General features: G+C 41.7%; 1 protein-coding gene across 5 annotated transcripts in view; it reads left to right on the top strand.

Moving 5' to 3' along the window:
• Window positions 1-78: 78 nt before the first annotated feature.
• The window catches only part of PKIG (cAMP-dependent protein kinase inhibitor gamma), a 79,353-nt gene continuing 65,911 nt past the window's right edge, over window positions 79-13,520 (top strand). The window contains exon 1 of one of the 5 annotated variants that reach the window (XM_081033577.1): window positions 79-339. The gene's annotated coding sequence lies outside the window, so the exon portion shown is untranslated. Of the gene's footprint in view, window positions 340-1,537; window positions 1,700-2,297; window positions 3,199-13,520 lie in introns of those variants that run through there. The other 4 variants (XM_081033575.1, XM_081033571.1, XM_081033578.1 and 1 more) reach the window with 4 other exon arrangements.

Raw genomic sequence — 13,520 nt, 5'->3', positions numbered from 1 at the left:
GGCGGCGGCCTAGAGGGCACCTGTTATTGGTAGACGGAGAAGGAGGAGCTAACTCCTCGCCGTGCTACGGGAGGGGGCGGGGCTAAAGCTGCCTGGGGTGGAGGAGGAAGGCGGCGTGAACCCGGCCGGGGTCTGGCGGGGACACGATGGGATCCCGCGGTCCCGGGCAGCAGAAGTTGTGAAGGCTTTATGTCTCTCCTCATCTTTGTATTCACTGGGAGCCAATTATATGTCAAGATCTGGGGTTCAGAAGTGCACAAGAATTTATGGTCTAGTTAAGAAGACAGCGACAATGAACAGAAACGCATCACGACGTACTGTGATGAGTACAATGAAGTGGTACGAGGGAATAGTCTTTCAATAAAAGTTTATTTAATGCCCAATCTGTAAGGGGAAACCGACTTAATTGGGGGTTGGGGGTAGTCCTGGAAGGCTTTTCTGAGGAATTTATATTTAATCCGAGAACTGAAAGATGAGTCCAGGTTAACCAGAGAAAGATGGGCATTGTTTCCTACAATGTGGGCTCTGTGTACCCTTCGGGGTAAGTGAAAGGTTCTAAGGTGCATGAACGTGGCATTCGGTAACATTGAAAGACACAGTGAGAAAGTCCTGTTTCAAACCAAAGAGAAGGTTTGCTTGAGACTAGTACGTAGCTGACATTTTTCTGACATTTGCTTATCTCCCTTTATAATAGAATGACGGCTTCATTCAAAGGTAACCACATCCACAGTTAAATAACACTTTTGTTTTAGCGTTTGTGTGTGTGTGTGCAAAAATTCTTCCATTTTTACCAAGTAATGCTGGTTTTTCCATTTAAGCCGTGATGTAAATTTTCCTTTGTAAATGTAAGTAAAAATTGAGAGTCTATTTAAAGAAAAAAAACTTGAAAATGACGTATTTACACAACAGTATAGGTGGTATGTAGCTATGGCAGCAATGATGACAATGTCGTACCAATGACTACTGTAGGGGAACGTTTACCTGGAAATATAAGAGCCTGTAGAGTTTGGAATCCTACAATATTTTTAGAATGGAAGAAGCCTTACAAATAGACTTGAATCTTCTTTTACAGAAATGGAAAAAGGCTCAAAGGAAAATGGCTTGCCCAAGACCACAGAAAGGATTGATGGCGGAGGAAGGAGAATTACTTAAACTTTCCTAATTCCTGCCACAGCCTTTCTTTCCCCCCTAAAGATACCTGCCCAAGTCAGGTTGCTTCAGACCACTTCCAGGTAGCTCTTAAAATCCTCGCTTCTTCCTGTCTGGGTATTATTGGACTGGGCAGAAGAAAGCCAAGACTAATAAATAAAGACCACAGTCAGATTCTACCAGCAACAAACCTGTAACCAACAACAACAACAAAAAATTGATTTATTTAGCTTGTTCATTAAGTGAGAACACACACCAGAGAAACCATGAGGTGTGTTGGTAAGAGGAACTTGGGAAGAGCTTATTTGAGGATTTGTGTTTGTGGTAGGGATTTCAGGAAGTGGGGAACTGTTTTGAATTGGACGTAATCAAGAAGGAGGAACAATTTGAGTAGAGATAGGAAGGAAGTGAGGAAGCAAGCCACAGGCCTATCTGGAGGAAGAGGGGTCCCAATATGGAACAGCAAGAGGAAAGGCTGTGAGGCCGAAGCAAGCTTCACTTAAATACTGCAAGGCCAGTGTGATCGGAGCACGGACACGAGGGGAAAACGGTGAGAGACGAGGTTGACAGTGCTAACCACTCTAGATTTTATTCTAAATGTGATGGGAAAGCTGCTGAATGATGGGGTTTTTTTTTTCGGGGGGATACGGTTTTTGGGGGAGATAATGTTTACATTTTAAAAAGCACCTTTTGGTTGCTGGGTGGAGAACAGACTGGGGCAGAGTTGGCGTAAGGTTGAAGGTCAGAGAAGAAGCACAGATGGGACTATTGCTGTACGCAGGGCTTGAAGATAGGTCTGTATCTAAACTACATCTTTATCTTCTTTGGTCTCTTAAGTCTTGCTATGGTATTCTGGTTTATGGATCACCATAATTCGTTTACTCAATCTCCTACTGATGGGCATTTAGACTGGTCTCAACCCTTTCGCTTTTACAAAAAAATAAAAAATAAAATGGAGCGATGACTATCCGTTGTGCTGATGTTCCAGTGTACCTGTAGGATTATTCCAAAGAGTAGAATTGCTGGTTACAAATGATTTCCGTTACTGAAATTAAATCTGGTGAGCTAATTCTCACCTGGAGCCCAAAGAAACGAGTTTATTGGTTCTTTGCCACAGCCCCGCCTACCCCTCCCACAACAGTGTTCCCGTCTTTAACTATTACTCGCCTAGCAAGCTTCGGCCTGCGGCCCTGTCCTCTCCCAGAAGGGTCTCCATCAGACTACAGAGAGAGAAACTGAGGCACAGGCAGGCTCCGAGGCTCAGCTCCTCCCCCGGCTTTGCTGTCCCTTCCCCTCAGCATTCCCTTCCTTCTTTCTCTCCTTGGGGCCAAGTTCCAGGACGCCAAGCCCCACCGGGTCCTCCCTCGCTCGGAAACCCGACGCCGATCTGCTTTCGCTGTTCCGCCCGCTCGGGGGCTGCGGAAGGGCACGCGAACCCTCCGGGTCCCCTCTCGGCCGCCGTAGCGCCGGCCGCGGGAGGTGGGCAGCTCCGGTAGCCAAGGCAACAGGCTCCGCGGCGCGCAGGGCGGGCGCCTGGCAGCCCGGGGGAGGCGCTGCGGGCCGGCGGCCCCGGCTCGACGAGACGGTGGGACGGCAGGTGAGCTGGGGCCGAGCGGGCAGTCGCGGCCCAAACGCGCCGCCCGGGTGTCGACTCGTTGCAGGGGGCAAGGGGGCTGGGCGGCGGGGCACCCCCTGAAAGGAGACTGGGGCTGGACCTTGATCCCCTCAGCCGCGCCGCGGCGGCGCCCCCTCTTGCTCTTTCACTCGGCCTGGCGCTGGCGTGGAGTGTGCTTTTGGCTTTTCTGTACATTTGGGGACCATTGCTTGACCTGATCCGAAAGTTTCTTTAAGAAGAGGAAAAGCCCTTATTTGGGGACCGGAGAATAACTCAAAACTGCAGAAAATGTATGTCTGTGCGATTCTTCTGGGGCCAGAGAGGATGGATTGACTTCTTTGTGCCTCAGTTTTCCCATCTGCAAATTGGGGACAATGATAACACCTGACTTATAAGGTTATTACAAAGTAAACTTATATTTAAAACCCTTGCAGGTAAGTCCTCGATACTGGGGAGCTTTTATTATTACTCCTACTACTGGCATACCTCCTTTAATTTGTGCTTGGCGCTATTGTGCTTCACAGGTGTTGTGCTTTTTACAAATTGAAAACAAGGCCCTCCACTAGCAAAAAGATTAGGAGTCGATTTATTGCAATACTTGCTTTATCGCGGTGGTCTAGACCGCAGCCCACAATACCTCCAAGGTATGTCTGCACTTTAAGGAGGTCCCTCACTGAGCCTGTATTGTGAGCCATGGCCTGGGCTGATCTCCATGGGTGAAAAAGTGAATGGGATCTTGTCCTCAGGGAACTCCACAGTCTTACTGCATAAATAGGACGCGGTTGTGACTCACGCTATGATTTTAGACATACAAGGGACTGTGAATGCCCAGCGAAGGCAGTGAACCCAGATTTCTGGAGATGAGGTTGGGGTGGATGCTGAAAGAGAGATTCCAAAAGAAGACGACTTCCAAAATGAGACACGTAGGCTGCCTTTGTATTGGTCAGAAGATGAGGCTGGTGAAGTTCACAGTGCGCTAGGCAGAGAGAGCAGTGTGTGCAAAGCCGTGGGGAGAGAATGCAGGCTTCTTGGGCATCTGCAAGGGTTTTGCAAGGTGGCTAGCAACAGATTCTGAGAAGTGGAAGTGGTCCGTCTGGATGATGTTTGAGACATAAGCAGAGGTACCCCCTCTGAAAGACGTCCCTTGTATCTCCTAAGTTTTGAGGAGTTTGGACTTTGTCTCGGGGGTACTGGGCAGCCATCAAAGGATTTTTAAGCCAGCAAGTATGTGTGTGTGTTTTTCATGGAGGTATGGTTTCAAAAAGATCAGGGCTATTTTTGTTGTTCTCTTTTGGTGTCATCACTCCTCCAGCCTGCTCTTCACATTGCAGTCATGCATTGACGATGATTCCAAAAGTATGTATTGCACATCTACTATGTGTAGACAGTAAGGAATCCGGTCCCTGCCTTCAAGGCATGTATTCCAAACATGTTTAAAGGTACATTCATGGAGATGATCGCAGTCCAGTACAACTGGAACTTAATCAATATTGGCAGAGATCCATCCAGAGAGATGTAAAAAGGGCCGGATCATTCAGGGTCACTGTGCTGCACACTCTTGGAAAACCATTCACTTAGTCGACACCAAGAAGAAATGGCCAGAGCAATAGGAGGAAACTGAGGATTGTGTGGTTTAAGTGAGGAAAGCCAACTGTGGGGGATGCTGCTGAGCTTTCAAATTACATAAATTAAACAGGAAAATGTGTCCTTGGATAAGTAAATATAGAGGTCACTAGGGACCTAATTGAGCAGATTTGGTGAAATGGTGGGGGTGGACTCTCTAATACCGGCAGCCTCCAAAGGTTCAGTGCAATGTATCAGTGGGATGAGGAGTGAGTGGGATGTGAGAAAGTAAAGACAAAGAGTAGGCAGCTGAAAGAAGTTTGTGAAGGGGAAGAGAGGGAAGGCTGGAGAGTGATTGGGGAAGCAGGTGAAGCCTTTTTAAAAAGCATGAGAGAGGCGTGAGCAGATTTAAATGCTGATGGCAAAGAGTGGTGAGGGAGAGGCTGGGACAATACAGGAGATGAGAGGGAAAACCAGTAGCACAGTTTTCCTGAGAAAGTGAGAGTAGATGAGATCCATAGCACAGATACTTTAAAAGGGGTCTAATGGCTTCTACTTTTTTGGAGAAGTGGGAAGCAAGATAAATGCCAAAAAGGAGTGTACCAATATAATGCAATAAGAGAAATAAACATCGTAAGTGTGGCGAGAAAGTTATATTTTCATTATAGCAGACATTTATTGAACTAATATTATGTTAAGCACTTTTCATATACTAGTCTCAATTAACATGATCTTTGCAACAACGCTGTGAGATAATCCTTATTATAATTCCCAGTTATGGATGAGGAAACTAAGGGAAAATGCTTACGCGAGGTCACATAGGATTTGAACCCAGGTCTGCCTGAGCCCAGAGCTTTTAGTCTTAACGACAACCTTGATGATATGATCGTCTACTTGTGATATGATTATCTGCTGAGAAAATTCAACAGAATTAAGTTAAAAATAACAAGTATAACAAGTTAAGTGAACAAGGAGCTACAAGATAGACAAAAAGCAATAGCTTTATGCAAGCAATCATCAGAAAATGTGACTAGGAGAAATAATAACAATATGAAAAATAAATATGTAGGAATAAAATTTAAAATAAATGTGCCCAGGCTAGGCAAATAGAACAAGAGGTGGCTGGAGAGGAGGAGGTAGGATGCCATGTGTCTATTTGAGTAGCAAGGAGATAATTTTCCTTTCGGAAAATCAAGGTATTGATACTGAAAGAAGGGCATGTAGAAAAACATGTCTATCATAAGACATAATGAGAAAATATGCAAAGATGTTGACTATCATGTTTTTATAATATTGAAAAACTACAAACAGACTGGTTAAATTATGGTGCAGTCAGTCATATGATAGGTACTATCAGCCATTAAAACAGAATGAGGTGGGAGCTATTTATATGAGAAAGATGTTTTAACATATGGTTAGGTATGAAAAACAGATTACAGGATGTTCCTGTTTTTTTATTTTTTAAATGTATACATACATATTTATAGGAAAAGTGTCTAGAAAGATTTAGTTGTTTAATTTTTTTTAATTTTTAATTGTGGTAAAATACCCATAACATGAAATTTATCATCTTAACCATTTTTAAGAGTATAGTTCTGTAGTGTTAAGAATATTCATATTGTTGTACAATCTCCAGAACTTTTTCATCTTGCAAAACTGAAACTATATCCATTAAACAGCTCCCCATTTCCTCCTTCCCTTGGCCCCTGGCAACCACCATTTTACTTTCTGTCTCTAAGAATTTGACTCCTCTAGATACTTCATAGAAGTGAAATCACTCACTTATCTATCTTTTTGTGATGAGCTTATTTCATTTAGCATAATATTTTCAAGGTTCACCTATGGTGTAGCATGTGTCAGAATTTCCTTCCTTTTTAAGACTGAATAATCCATTGTGTGTATATTAACATTTTGTGTATATACCTTATGTGTATATACACATTTTGTTTACCCATTCAGTGGGTGGACATTTGAGTTGCTTCTTTATTTGCGCTATTGCAAATAATGCTGCCATGAATATGAATGTCCTAGAAAGTTCGTTATGTCTGTGTCATGAGATCGTGGGGAGATTTTTATTTCCTTACAGCATTATTTTTCTTTTTTTATGAACATGAATTGCTTTTATAATCAGAAAAAGCAATAAGGATATATTCTGTTCGGGGAGATGGGGGAGTAAAGGTTAAAAAAAGAGGCCTGATCTCGGGCAGTGGCAGCAGGAAGGGGATGGAGAGGGCAGATGTGAGAGACATTTCAGGAGAATCGACAGAACTTGGGTGGAAGAGGAAGCCTTCCCTGCCTATAGTGTGAAGGGGTGTCAGTCCCTGACGAGGGTGGAAATATGGCTGGAGAGCCACCTGAGCCTTTGTTCAGGAGTTTGGACATTTTCTTGAAAGGAGAGGGAAGCCATTGAATGGAAGGGAAATGACTTAATCAGTTTTGCATTATAGAAAGATCTCTCTGGCTCCCTCCAACCGATTCTGTAAGCTGAAGCCAGATTGTGCCAAATTTCCCTTTGTGTTACTTTAGACTTGAACCTCTGTGAATTTCCTTTCATTGGAGATGAAGCGTTAGTGCTGAAAGATACATATCTATTCTTCTAAAAGCACCTGGAATATTTTAAACAAAGTCCTATTTAGATTACATTGATTCCTAATTGTGTTCAGTTTTATCTCAACAACACAGTCTCCTGTAAATTTACTTTCTACATTTAGTAGGGGAAATACGAATAATTGGGAAAGTAAACAAGAACTGTAAACAACTGAAGTTGGAGGACTTCAATTTATTGCAAATATCTTTGACACTCCTTTTGGGAGGAAAGGGCCAATATAAAGTAAACAGTGTCAAATGAAGGAGTTACTACGGAAAAAAAAATTCTTAAGAGTCCAAATGGATTCAGCCCATTACCATTTCTAGTCCCCCAAATCTGTAATCTTTGCTTCCAGAGCAATGCAGAAAGAGACCTAACTGTTGTACTAACATTTGTAGGAGTTTTGCAGGTTCTAAGAGCTAGATTTCCAAAAGGTGTGAATCCATGATCTCATTTCATTCCTCGCAACGGTACTATGAGGTAGGGATTATCATTCCCATTCTCAGATGAGACAATTGAAGATCGGAGGATTCAAGAGATCTCCCAGGTACTACATTTAATAAACCCTGGTGTTTGAATGTAGGTTTTCTTATTTTCTTGTTACATTATAGCTGTTTATTGTGGAACATCTTAAGCATATACAAGAGTACAAAGGATAGTATGATAATACCTTATATTCACACCGCAGTTGCAACAGGTATCAACGTTATGGTCAGTTTTATATCGTATATGCCCCCACACACCCTCCCTTCCTTGGATTATTTTAAAGCAAATCCTACACATCATATCATTTCATTCATAAGTACTTCAATATGCATATTGAAGAGATACGGGCTTTTTCTCTCCCTTTGTTCTCTATAGTCACAGTATTATTATCACACGTAAGAAAATGGACAGTACTAATTCCTAAATATTACCTAACACCCATGCGGTGTTCAGTTTCTTCAACTGTCTCATAAATGTTTTGTGCTATTGATTTGTTTGAATTGGACTCCAAACGAGTTCCACCTGTTACATTTGATTGTGTCTTAAGCCTTGATCTATATAGCAATTTCTTCTCTCATTTTTTTTTCTTTTTTTATTTGGTGTAAAAACCAGGTCATTTGTCCCGTATGACTTCTCCCATGTGGATTTGGCTGACTGCTTTTCTTTAATGTGTTCCTCTACTCCCTTAATTTAATTTATTTATTTATTGTGGCCCTTGGACTTAATAGGTGGTGGTGTGTACCACATTAGCAGGCAGTAAAAGTCTAGTTCTCTCTCTTTGTGTGATATTCAAATTGGTCATTGGGGTCAGGTGTTGTTTGCATAGTCCATCCATTATAAGTTTCTCATCAGTCTTTCACAGAATGGTTTTAGCAGTTATTAATGATCATTGCCTAGATCTACCATGTTTCCCAGAAAATAAGACCTAGCCGGACCATCAGCTCTAATGTGTCTTTTGGAGCAAAAATTAATATAAGACCCAGTCTTATTTTAATATAAGACCGTGTATAATATAATATAATATAATACCAGGTATAACATAATATAATATAAGACCAGGGCTTATATTAATTTTTGCTCCAAAAGACGCATTAGAGATGATGGTCTGGCTAGGTCTTATTTTGGGGGAAACACGGTATTATTTCATTAGCGATTGCAAAATGAATCCAGGTTTTCTGATGCCAAGTCATGTGCTGCTCTGTTAAATTCCACTGTCTCGATTCAAGGGAGCCTTTGCACACTGTCGTATTCTCCACCCTGGTAGGTGGAGAAAAATCCCTCAGTTTAATATATTAAAAAAAAGGAAAAAACAAACAGAACCTGTGTGCTCTGTCCAACACTGGTTACTCACAACATTGCTTTCCTGGGTTGGTTTTATGTTTTGGTGAAACCATGGAGTGGAAGGGCTGCCTGTATCAGGGATTTTCAAACGGTGGGTTGTTACACATTTAGTAGTTTGAATGATTATTTGGGGGAAGGGTCCCAGCATTTTTTTTTTAATGAAAAAACAGAATAGAAAGAACAGAAAGAAAAAAAAAGAGTACATCTCATATAGTAAGAATAAGCTTTGTTTTGTAAAACTTTTGTTTCAGCTCTTTTTATGTCTGAGCCATGACACAAAATGTGTTTCTTATATGAAGTCATGGTCAAAACCATATTGTTTCAGAGTTCAGATGACCACCCTGGGATACAGCAAGTTTCTCAGCCAAGGATTGAAGTATGTTCAAATTTGCTACTTATGAAATTTATAGTACAGTACATTGACACATTTTAGAATTTATTTTAAAGGTTTCTTTGGGTGATTGCCAGTTAACTAAAATTACATTACCCCTATGACTTAATCCTGTAGTATTCAAGTTAAACTGAATACATGAAGAAATGTGAACTCTCTAGGGATTTTCACGTAGACTGATGTTTTTGATTCTCTGTTACCCTTGAGGTAGGGTACATGATTCCAACGAGCACTGGCATCGTTAAAAGGCATGCTGGCACCTCATTCATATGAGTTGGTTGGGAAGGGGAAACAGGACTGGGCAGGTGGAGAAACTGACTGGCCCTTTGGCTGGCTTCTGGGGCATGTGAGTGGTGTGGGGCAGCCAGACCACCCTTGAACACAATGGAAGCAAAAGCAGCCCTAATATTGTTTCTGCCCTAATCAGTATTGATTTAGGGCATGAGCAGGTGGAATATTTCATGACACCAGGGATAAGGGACTAGGAAATGCAGACATTGGGCTAGAATGTACAGTTAATATTTTAAAGCTATGGAAACGGATTCAGAGAGTGTAAAGTTGCTCGGAATCAGCCAGTAAGTGGGGGAGCCAAATTTCAAAGCTTTACTATATCCTGGAAATATTTTGAATAAATGTGTGATGTTGAGTAAGTTTCTTAATAATAGTACCTACTGCATAGAGTTGTAAGGATTGAGTATGTAGTTAAAACACTTAACACAGTGCCTGGCTATAAGAACCACTCAGTAAATATTAGCTGCTCTTATTATTTCTTAAATATGTTATCCATATTTATATGTTCTCCAACTATCCAGGGTTGAATAGTTAAGACTCCTGCTACCCCAAGCCCTGCTCAGTTTCATTTTTCAGCTGCTGCCTTTGCTTCTATATGGACTGGTGGCATGCCTTTTTTATTGAAAAAATGATCAGCAGTCTCCTTTGGTTTGAGACCACGAATAGGTACAAGGTGTTAGAGAGAAATCAGCACCTAGTTGGGGTGGCTCTGAAAGTAGTAGGATTTGTGGGAGATATACAGGTAGATGGTCGCTACCTTGTGAACGGAGAAACTGCAAAGTGTTTTGTACATAAAGCCTTTTTTTGTTTTTAATTTTTACTTTCATCAAAGTAATAATAAAACCTAAATTCTGTGCTATAGCATTCTCTATTTGGGGATCTCAGCTGCCTGGAGAATGACAGTATTATATACATAACATCATTTAAAAATATAGTCTCTGAGTTTTCATAAACAATTATGATACTATTTAGTACATGAGGCAGATTTGGGTAGTGGTTTTTTTCAGTGATTCTCCATAGCCAGAGTACTTACAAGACTAGACTGTGTTTCTATTTGAATATTTGTATCAAAGCTTAACATTCTACTACTTACTGATTGTATTTTTACAATCTAAGAAAATAAGTATGTGTATTATTTTAAATTAGTTTATCTGAAACATAGTACCTTTTTCCTTGTGGTCTTTAAATTAGAACCTGAGACATTGTATCTTTTCATATTAGATTATTTTCTTATGGATAATCTATTAAAGCTGAAGGCGCCGTGGTTAAAAGTAACTGAAACGTAATTAAAATGTATTTCCAGGGAGGCTAATAAAATGGCATAGCTTTTCCTATGGCCTCAGAGTCATTGTTCTCTTTTAGCCAACATTTGGTAAATTCTAGAACTCATAGGAATGCAGAGTCATATAGTGGGAAGAAGAAGAACTTGAGTTTCAGGCAGGTCAGGGTGACCTTGGGGAAGGTCGTTTAGTCTCAGTTCCCTTCTCTGTAAAAATGTCTCCTGAAGTCCTTTTAGAATTAACCATTACAAAACTTGGCCACTAGAAGGGGCTTAATAAATGTGAGTTATCTTTTTTTCTGCCATTCCCAATTCCACAAGCCTACCTACTGTGTGCTTCTGCTTACCAAAAGGAAGCTTAAAAAAAAAAAGTTGATGGTTTAATCCTAATTTCCAACATGTTAAACATGTAATTATATTGCTCTCTTGTGTACATAGGTTTAACACACAATGGTTCTTTTTTTTTTTTTAAATTTTATTGGGGAATATTGGGGAACACTGTGTTTCTCCAGGGCCCATCAGCTCCAAGTCGTTGTCCTTCAATCTAGTTGTGGAGGGCGCAGCTCAGCTCCAAGTCCAATCTCCATTTTCAATCTTTAGTTGCAGGGGGCGCAGCCCACTATCCCATGTGGGAATTGAACCGGAGACCTTGTTGTTGAGAGCTCGCGCTCTAACCAACTGAGCCATCTGGCCGCCCTACACTCAGTGGTTCTTGATGATATTTGCGTGTTATATGTGGTACATAGTAAATGTGGTGACCATATTTACAAGCCAAAAAATTAGGACTTGTGGTTAGATGAATATAGTGTAGTCAGAGGGTCAAGAGAACAGAATGTTTAAAATCAGGGCAAAAGCAAAACAAAAATAAAAAACAAAAACAACAAAAGGAGAAAAGAAAAAAAAGTAAAACAGTGCAGCCTCAGACAATCATAGATGTGTTTTTATGTGTCCTGAGGAGGCCGTACAAAGCCATGGAGAGAGGCACTGGAGTCCTTCGCCATGAGTTCAAATCTCGGCCCAGGCACTTTCTACTTGCATACGTTACTTTGCTTTCTAAGCTTCAGTGTTTCCTGATTTGTAAAATGGATGTAATGAGAGTTCCTTGTGTCTTGTGAGGACTGCATGAGGTAAAGAGCTCAGCACGAGGCGTCTCAGGTAGTAAGTACTTAATGGATAAGTGTTAACTGTTGTGATTATTATAAGGCTTTTGAAACATGTACATTTATTCAGTAACCTTTTTTTTTGTAAAAGCCTATAGGAAAAGCTTTTCTAACGGAACTCAGTATTGGGGAACTTACTGTATGATAACTGACCAGGCCTGTATGAAAAAGGCTCAGAAATGTTTGGAAGAACCAATGCCTAACTTTGCATGCCCACAGGGAAGACCTGACTTATTTGCCTTTCTCACAGTATTTGAATAACTCTTAACACCTATCCCATTGCCTCTAAGGTGGTCTCTTTGTCGTGTGGCTATTTTTTGGCTCGCATAATGTATACTTGTCCCAGAGGTAGGACAAACTTCACGATTAACTTAATCCACTGTCTCAGGCTTCTTTCCCTAAGATTCCCTTGGTTGTTCCCTCCCCAGGGTGTTGTCTTTATTCTTAGGCCAGCAACAAGCTACCTATAGCAGTTCTGGGCCCTAGATCCAAGTATGGTACCAACCCAAGGAATAGAGTCTCTCTTCCTCTGTTCTCCTCAGAGTGAGAATTTTAAGCCCCCAAAATACTATTCGTAGAGTCTCATTGGCTTGAATTGGGTCATGTGCCGGTTCCAGAGCCAAATCCTGTCACCAGGCCAATGCCATACCTTATTGGCTTAGGCCTGTTTTTTGAACAAGTCATTTATGGGGGAGAAGGGGTGGGGGATGGGGATGTAAAATGATCTTTAGGCCAATCAGGGACAAAATTGTGTTTCCCTTAGGAAGGATGTTTTTCTGTGACTGGGAGGCATGGGCGCTGAGCAGATGGGTCAGCTAGGAATTGCGGTGGCTGCTGATAAGAGTGCTTTGCAATACTACAGGTTATTTTTCTTTTAAAAAACATTAAGTCCCAAGTCGGGAGTCTGTGGCTGGGATGGCCATCAAACAGTTCTTTCTGCTTCACCATCCTTACCATGGGGCTGACACTCTTGTGGTCACCTTGTGGCCACAAGTGGGCTTCTGGTTCTCTAGCCACACAGTCCTTCCATGAGGCAGGAAGAAGTGTGAAGGGGAGGGCAGAGCATACCCTTGGAAGTCCTGGAAGCCCCCACAAACACATTCAGTTGACAACACATCGTCGGTTCTTATCTGTGAGGGAGGCCAGTGACTGGAGTGTCTTCGCTGTTCCCAACAACTGAGGGATTCCGTTGCTGTGGAAGAGAAGGCAAATGGCTGTCAGCCTGGCCGTGTGTAGCCAGCAGCGTCTACTGCACCCTCCCCTTGGAGGAACCCACAGTGTTCTGTATGTTTTCTAGCTTTGCATTCATGACTTTTCCATCAAACACGAATGAGATTAGGTTTTCTGTAGTGTCTTATAATTTATATTTTTCCATTTAACCACATGGTAAGTATCTTCTCATGTCAGTTCATACATAGTACAAGCTTCTTAACCAGTCTCCATGTAACGAATGCTCGATGAACAGAGCCTCTTCATTCTCGCTATACAACTTAGTGTTTAATTCCCACAGCCCTTAGCGTTCTCGGCTAGTAAACAACTCTTGTCATGTCGTCCAGTACGATAGCCAAGGGCCACGTGTGGCTGTTTAAATTTAAAATCCAGTTTCTTCATCTCGGCGGTCCCGGGGTGACTAGTGGTAACTGGATGGGGCAGCCCTT

This window comes from Rhinolophus hipposideros (assembly GCF_964194185.1).
Source record: "Rhinolophus hipposideros genome assembly, chromosome: 22".
Taxonomy (NCBI): domain Eukaryota; kingdom Metazoa; phylum Chordata; class Mammalia; order Chiroptera; family Rhinolophidae; genus Rhinolophus; species Rhinolophus hipposideros.
The sequence above is the reverse complement of the archived record's forward strand: the minus strand, read 5'-3'. Positions and strand labels throughout refer to the sequence as shown.